This window comes from Hipposideros armiger, unplaced genomic scaffold, assembly GCF_001890085.2.
Source record: "Hipposideros armiger isolate ML-2016 unplaced genomic scaffold, ASM189008v1 scaffold_62, whole genome shotgun sequence".
Lineage (NCBI taxonomy): Eukaryota > Metazoa > Chordata > Mammalia > Chiroptera > Hipposideridae > Hipposideros > Hipposideros armiger.
In genome coordinates this window covers 4,440,401-4,448,289 of record NW_017731412.1, presented here as the reverse complement: position 1 = coordinate 4,448,289, position 7,889 = coordinate 4,440,401, and the positions used below count along the sequence as shown (strand labels likewise).

The 7,889-nt window shown below is 44.5% G+C and overlaps 1 pseudogene; it reads right to left on the bottom strand.

Moving 5' to 3' along the window:
• Positions 1 to 5,938: 5,938 nt before the first annotated feature.
• Positions 5,939 to 6,855, bottom strand: LOC109382216 (glyceraldehyde-3-phosphate dehydrogenase pseudogene; annotated as a pseudogene).
• Positions 6,856 to 7,889: the final 1,034 nt, after the last annotated feature.

Below are 7,889 nucleotides of genomic sequence, written 5' to 3'. Positions count from 1 at the left end.
GCCGTTCATTGTTCTTAGTCTAGTTGTGGAGGACGCTGCTCACTGGCCCATGTTGGTATTGTGATCATTGGGCTCTTCCCAGCTGAGGCAGTCGGTCGCCAGCCATTGGACTGCCACTCGCGGCAACTCACAGCAGCCCTCGCCAGCTGCCAGCTACTAGCCACTCACGCTGACTGCTGGCTACTCATGGTTGCTGCCAGCCACGGCTCACAGTAGCTGACTGTAGCTCACGACAGCCCACGGCAGTCCACAGCAGCCCTCTCGGCAGCTCATGCCATCTGCCAGCCACTCATAGCAGCCCAGCTCCAGGTTGAGCTGTTGTGCACAATCTTAGCTATAGAGGGCACAGCTCACTGGCCCCTGTGGGAATCGAACTGGGGCCCTGCTGCTCAGAGCTGGTGTCCCAAGTCAACTCTTAACCAACGCGCCACTTGGCTGGCCTCCCATGTCTTGGTTTTAAAGATAGGCATGACCCAGACCTGACTAATAAGAGTAACGCATTGTTCTGGCCACTGAGATTGGCTCAAGGATGGGCATGTGACCCAAGTTGGGCCAATCAAAGCCAAAGAACCTTAGCCCAGGGATTTTTGCTGGAACTGTTAAGAAACAGGTGCTCTCTTTCCACTGGGGTGCTAAGCTGGTAGAATGTAAGACCGAAACTGCCAGGAACCACTTTAATACCATTTAGGGAAAGCATGCATGAAAACAGAGCAGACACAAAGGAAGAAAAGCCAGAAAACGGACAAAGTCCGATTCCTATTGACATCCTTTAAGCACAAGGATTCAGCCATGCCTAATGTAGCAAACATTCCTGTTTCAGCGAATTTGAGTTGGTTTTCTGTTGCTTGCAACTAAAAAAGACCTGACTGCTCCCGATCAGCCTAAACTGGCAGATACAGTCACTTCATGATAAGTTCTAAGAGTCTATAGTGTTTATGGTATTTCAGGTGCTAATGACTCCTTCAGTGTTTCTTAAGTAGACCTCCCAGGACTGGCTGCAGAGAACACGTAAGAGCCCTTTGTAATTAGCTCATTAAAGGAACCCTGGCAAGGTGGTTGTCAACTTGCTTGAAAACAGTTAGTTGTCTTGAGTGGGCTAAGCCTTTCCCCCTGCTCCCTCGCCTGCATGATTGGGCTTCGCAAAGCATCTTTCAGAGTTAGAACAAGTATGGGCCTGCATTCAACCCCTGGGCCCAATTAATGGAACTCTCACTATAATATTTAACTTTTTATTTATAATCCCCTCACACTAACAAACAGTAACACAAACAAAACGTGGCAAAGAAGTTGTGTTTTCTATAGAGAGTGACCAGCTGCTGTTATGTATGACAACATACAAGTGCTCTGTAGATATGGGGAGGCTATTTATATTTCATTTTTTTCACCTTGTTTTCAGCTTTTTGGTGTGTTTACCAAGCTATAGATGGCCTCGAAATGTTGAACTCCTGGGTAGTTGGTCCATTTCCCTTGTTGAAAATTTTGAAAGGACTCTCAATAATCTAAGAGATTGATTCACATCAAAACAAATCTTGATTGAATCCCCAGGGTGCTTACAGGACAGGGTCAGGTCTGGGAAGACGGAAAGAGAGGAATGCTAATGCAAGTCTCCTGGGATCCCCTGGTTGGGGAGGTAGGAATCTGGTTTAGTGTAGAGGGCCCAGCCTACCTGGGTTCAAATTCTGAGCCTGCCACTTCCTAGCTATATCCTCGGGCAAGTTACCAGATAGGCATGTTAGGATGATTTAATGGGTTAGTACGTATGAACTTCTCAGAACCATGGCTCGCACTCAAACAAAAAAAATCAAAGCTGTCTTTCTTTCTTATTTTATGTCTTCGTGGATCTCTTGCATAAGGTCTCGTTTTGATGTTTTCCCATTAATTCTCAGGTATGTCTTAGGATCAGAAATCAGCATGGTTGGCAATAGTCACGTATATCCCTCAAAAACCCCTCAGGAAGCAGCCACCTTGGCCATCCATAGACCATCTTGCAATACAATAAGTTCTGCCCAGCCAGTATTTATCCCACATTATTCTTCGGCTGAGAACCAGATGACGCAATTTCCTTGTATTTAGGGGTCAGATTGTATGAGAAATGATGGTCCTTAAGCACTTTAAAAACATCTTTAAACACTGGACTCCCACTCAGGGCAGTCCAGGGCCACACATGAGAAGAGACTGGTGATAAATGCGTGTGAAAAGGGATCGACTACGGTCAGATCCCACCCAAACTCACCCTGGACACGCACACATCCCATAGCTGGCTACAGGAACTCCCTAAATTTATTCCATTGTCCTTTTCTCTCCACAAGCATACATGACTGAATCCATGTATATTAGAGGCTCATAGGATGCAATTTCCCTGTATTTATTTTGCTTAGTAGGAAGACAGTTCACAAATGTTAGACATCAAGGCCAAATTTAGCATCTGGGGTTCCCAACTCATCTTTACCGTGGAATCCCTTATTGTAGATAACATGAGATCATACACTGGAAACTAATTTTAAAAAAACCCACCTTTTTTAAATTAAAAAAATAAGTTAAAAATTATAAAAATTAAAAATAAAAAAAGGAAAAAATTAAAATAAAATAAAATTCTGTTAAAAACAAAACAAAACATGAGATCTGGGGTTCAAAGCATGAGACTTGAGTTAGAAGTCTGGATCCAGAGTTTCCCAAGGAGTGACCTTGGGCAGGTCACTTTATGTTCCTCAGCTTCAATCCCTTCCTTTGAAAAAGAGGATATCAAAACTACAGACCATCCACAGTTACTGAGAGAATGGAGATAAAGTAGGTGTAAGTGTTAGGGTAAAAAGTGCATTCATGTGTTAATGACAAACTCAACAAATGTAGTAGGGTTTAGTGATGATGAGTAAGCCACTCCCTGACCTCAGGAAGCACCCACTCACTTGGGGAAATTTAGTAGCAAATGTAGAATGATGTTATGATGTGTCAAGTGTGATTGCGATTATTTTCTAGTACCTGTCAGCACTCCCGTCTTTTTGTAGCTCCAAATGAAATGATCTGTTTTGTTTTGACAGTTAGTTAATGACGTTTGGGTAGCTTCTGTCTTGTGTTTTGGAAGAGAAACACAATTTGGGGTATATACACATATACGTCCTGAATATCTGTATCCTTGCTAGCTGTGATATTGGGAGGATTGGCCAATGCGATCAGTCTTTTTTTTTTTTGGTTCAGGGAAATAATTTTGAGTAACTGCTCATGATCAAATTAGACAGATTTGTTTCCCACTAGTAAACAGTCGCTAATAGTTATTGAACGTACCCTGTGCATTATTTTCTATTGAAAAGCAATACAGCTTGGCATCCAGCGGGCTCCACCATTTACTCGCTGTGTGATTTGTGGCAAGGTGTTTAACCCGTGTGGGCCTCAGTGCAAAACGGGGCACACAGTGTGAACGTGAGGACGCAGCGAGATGTCCCGATGCTGTGGGAAGTGCTCAAAAATGGCGGTTAACACCATTGGCTTCATGGAAAAAGCCTGGGAGTGAGAGAGATTCTGTGCTGAAAAGACCTTTGTGACCACAGCAGGGCTCTTCAGGAGGCCTGTGGAGTTAAATTGAAGAGATGAAGGTTAGGCTCTCATGTCAGCATGTAATTAAAAAATGGATGGAGTCAGACTACCCTTGAAACTTCCTGCCCACAAAGCAGAGTATATATGGTACTGTGTATAGACCACTCAGGTTTGAGGACCACTGAGTCAGACCATAGGAGAGAATTAAAAGAATGTTTACCTACAGCTGCCTGGGCATTGAAACCATTCCGTCTCTAAGGAAGAAAGGCTCAACGAGGGGCAATTTTGCTCTTCCGGGTACATTTGGAATGTCTACAGACATTTTTGGTTGTCATAACTAGGGTGGGGTATACTCTTGGCTTCTAGTAGTAGAGGCCAGGGATGCTGCTAAACATCCTACGATGCACGGGACAGTCCCCAGCCACAAGGAATTATCCAGCCTAAAATGCCAATAGTGCTGAGGTTCAGAAGCCCTGCTAACTATCAAATCCACTCTTAGGACAGGTGGGTGGAGTACACTAGGATGTTTCTGCGTGTCTCGGGGGGAGGGGAGGAGGGTCAATGAGATAACATACATGACAGCTCTTAGTGGAGGACCTCACACATAATAGGTGCTTAATAAATGTTTGCTGCATTTAAAGTTAAAGTTTGCTTGATGGGGCCCACTACACACACTCTATTTTTGAGATGCGGCAGAGAAGAACTTGGCCACCTGTTTCCTGTCTTTCCAAGCTGGCACTTCCTGTTTTGCCCACTAATCAGTGATGGCTCTCATGGCGGTATCTTCCATGAGGGGGAGGTTCTGAAACCAGCACCAAAGTCAGCCGTGATTCTGCTAGTTTACATTACCAAGCCTTTCTCATTTGGATTCAAAATGACTGACCTCTCCACTCTACGTGGAAAGCCTTCCCTTGCAGCCTCGTGAATTTTTTTTATTTTAAAAAAAGAGCTCTCACAAATACAAACTCCATTTTCCCCCTAAACAGTCTGGATCTGAACTAGGAGCCCATGAACCCAAAGCAAACGAGCAGGAGCCTGGTTTGTCACTCACAACCTAAGAAACTCTCAAGGACCACAAAGGCAAGAGAATTGCTTTGAAATGAAAGAAATATTTCCATTTCATTTCAACCCCTCATGTATCACATAACTCTAATATCATTCCTTGTCCATCTGAAATATGAGAATCCACATTCTTAAGTCATTTGGACTCTGTTCAAATGTGAATTCATCTCTTTACTCACCCCTCCCCTTGTTCTTGAAATAAAGACTAATATTGAAAGTTAAGAGTCAATTTGTGGATTTTTTTCACTTAAAGATGCTTTTTTCGGTCACTGTTGCTTTCTTCCCCATCGTTACTTACTCATCTGTATCTTAAAGATCCTAAACTTGTCATTTTCCCCCTTCATTTAAATATTGTGGACAGCAAGTAGACTGAATAATGATGACTGTGATTAATATTCAGAGTTAATAAGTCTTGTGAAAAGACATTTTTATTCCAAGGAAGGAGGATGTGTTGTTTTGGTAGCATGTGGAATCACTTTGACACAGTCAAATGTCGTGTAACTGGATGAGGGTAAAGGGTATGTCCTGGCCATAATGACCCTGAGAGGGAGTCACACCTATGGTATCCTTTCCCAGTATGTCCAGAGAAGGGAGGGAAATACCCCCAACAGTGTGTTTCTGTGTCATGTCTGCCTTGGGAGGTTTCTTGAATTGAAATGCTGACTTGGTATATCTGTGAAATGGAGCGAGACATGTTATGCTTGGATGTGTAGCGCCTTCCGTTGGATGTTCTCTTTTTGCCCAGGACACCTATGTCAGAGGACAAAACCATACCAGGATCCAGGAATGGCAAACACACGGCTAGGTACTCCACCACTTTCCATGCCCCTGCCTGTGGCAGACATTACCAATCGATCATAACACTTTTTTTCCAAAAACCATGCATACAACCACTACCAATAGATTGCAGAGTAGACATGAAAGATACAAAAGATTTCCTGCTTCTACTAGGTAAAGAGGGATAGGCTTAGAAAAACCTTGGAATGTCACCACTACCATATTCTTTTCCAGAAACCTCTTTAGTGCTCCAGATCCCATTTGCCCAAAGGTTTGGAAGAGAAGAAGAAGAAGGCTTTGCTTTCTACACAGCAGTTTGGTTTGAAAATTTGTCTCTGAGTCTCTGAGTGTGCAGAAACAATCAAATTGAATGAATTCACCTTCTTTCTTTTTTGGCTGGATACAGTGAACTTAATTGATGGCGCGTGACAAGGCAGGGCTCCCTGAGCCCCTCCTCTTCTTCAGGGGGGTCTGGGATGGAAACTCTGGAGGTCAGGAGATTCTCAGTGTGTTGGGGAATCAATCTGGGGAAAGGACTCCCCAGTAGCTGAAGGTCTCTCTTCCTCTCGCTGGGGCTGGTGGTCCAGGGGGCTCTTACTCCCTGGAGGCCATGTGGACCATGAGGTCCACCACCCTGTTGCTGGAGCCAAATTCATTGTCATACCAGGAAATGAGCTTGACAAAGCAGTTGTTGAGGGCAATGTAAGCCCCTGCACCGAAGCTGGAAGCGTGGGTGTCACTTTAAAGCTGCAGGAAACCACCTGATGCCCAGAAAGCCCTTGAGGGGGCCCCCCAACTCCTGCTTCACACTTTCTTGATGTCTTTATATTTGACAGCTTTCTCCAGGCGTCAGGTCAGCGCCACAACCAACACATTGCGGGTAGGGACACAGAAGGACATGCCAGCGAGCTTCCTGTTCAGCTCAGGGATGACCTTGCCCACAGCTTTGGCAGTGCCAGGACAAGCAGAGATGATGTTCAGGGCAGCCCCTTGGCCATCACATCACCGCCACAGCTTCCCAGAGGGACCATCCACCATCTTCTGGGTGGCAGTGATGGCATGGACTGTGGTCATGAGTCCCTCCATGATGCCAAAGTCATCATGGATGACCTTGGCCAGGGGAGCCAAGCAGTTGGTGGTACGGGAGGCATTGCTGACAATCTTGAGGGACTTGTCATACATCTCACGGTTCACACCCATCACAGACATGGCGACATCCACAGAAGGGGCCGAGATGATCGCCCTCTTGGCTCCACCCTTCAAGTGAGTCCCTGCCTTCTCCAAGGTAGTGAAGACACCAGTGGCCTCCCCAATATACTCAGCACCAGCATCACCCCATTTGATGTTGGTGGGATCTCGCTCTGGGAAGATAGTAATGGGCTTTCCATTGATGACAAGCTTCCCATTCTCAGCCTTGACTGTGTCTTTGAACTTGCCATGCGTGGAGTCATGCTGGAACATGGAGACCATGTAGTTGAGGTCAATGAAGGGGGATCATTGATGGCGACAGTATCCACTAATTGCCAGAATTAGTGACCTGGTGACCATGTGCCCAATACGGCCAAACCCATTCACTCTGACCTTCACCGTCATGTTTCAGGGTCGCGGCTGGCACTGCACTGGAAGACGCGGCTGTCTGTCAGACGGTGGGAGCAGAGAGTCACCGTCTTTCTTAATAGAACCCAAGTACATAACATTTAAACAAGGTACAGATTTATTCTTATTTGCAATTTTTCTCTAAAATTCCCGCCCCCATATACCCTACAACTACTGTTATTCCTCAAATTGCGGGTGTTATTACTACGGGGATTTTTTTTTTTTAAATAAGTCCCTGATGCTACTTTATTCATGAGAGCTCAGTCTGAGGTGGGGTTTTAGAAACAATCTAGAACCAAAATTAATTCTACCATTTTATAATTTGCCCAGTCAGATGCAAAAAGAAAAAAGAAAAAAAATTATATGATTTTCAAGTACTTTCTGCACTTGAGACTAGAAACGGCAGTTTTTTATTTTCTTTAAGCAAATGCAGTGCTCTGGGTACTTACTGTAAGAGGATTTTAGTCATTGGAGACATTTAAAAAAAGATCTCAAGCGAGAATCTTTCTTCACATTTTTTTTTGAAAGGATATTTACTTTGGAAAATGCTACATTTAGAAAAATTGTGCCTTGGATGACAACTGGCCCACAAGTTTTACTGTTTTTTGAGGGGGGGAGAGTGGGGCCCTGGAGAAGGTTGGAGGCTGTGTGAAGGCAGTTCTCTTCACCCATCAGGCAAAACAGGATTTTGGAGTTCATGTCCATTCATTCATTTTCATTCATTCATTTATTGAAATACATATTGAAATACATATACAGAGCACTATGCTAGACAATGGGGGTATATACTCAGGAACAAAACACTTTATTTGACTTCCCACCCTTCTTAACCAGGTATTACAGAGAATGATACCCTAATGCCCTAAGGCAGTAGTTCGCCTTGGGGGGATTGTTGCCCCCCAGGGGACGTTGAGCAATGTCTA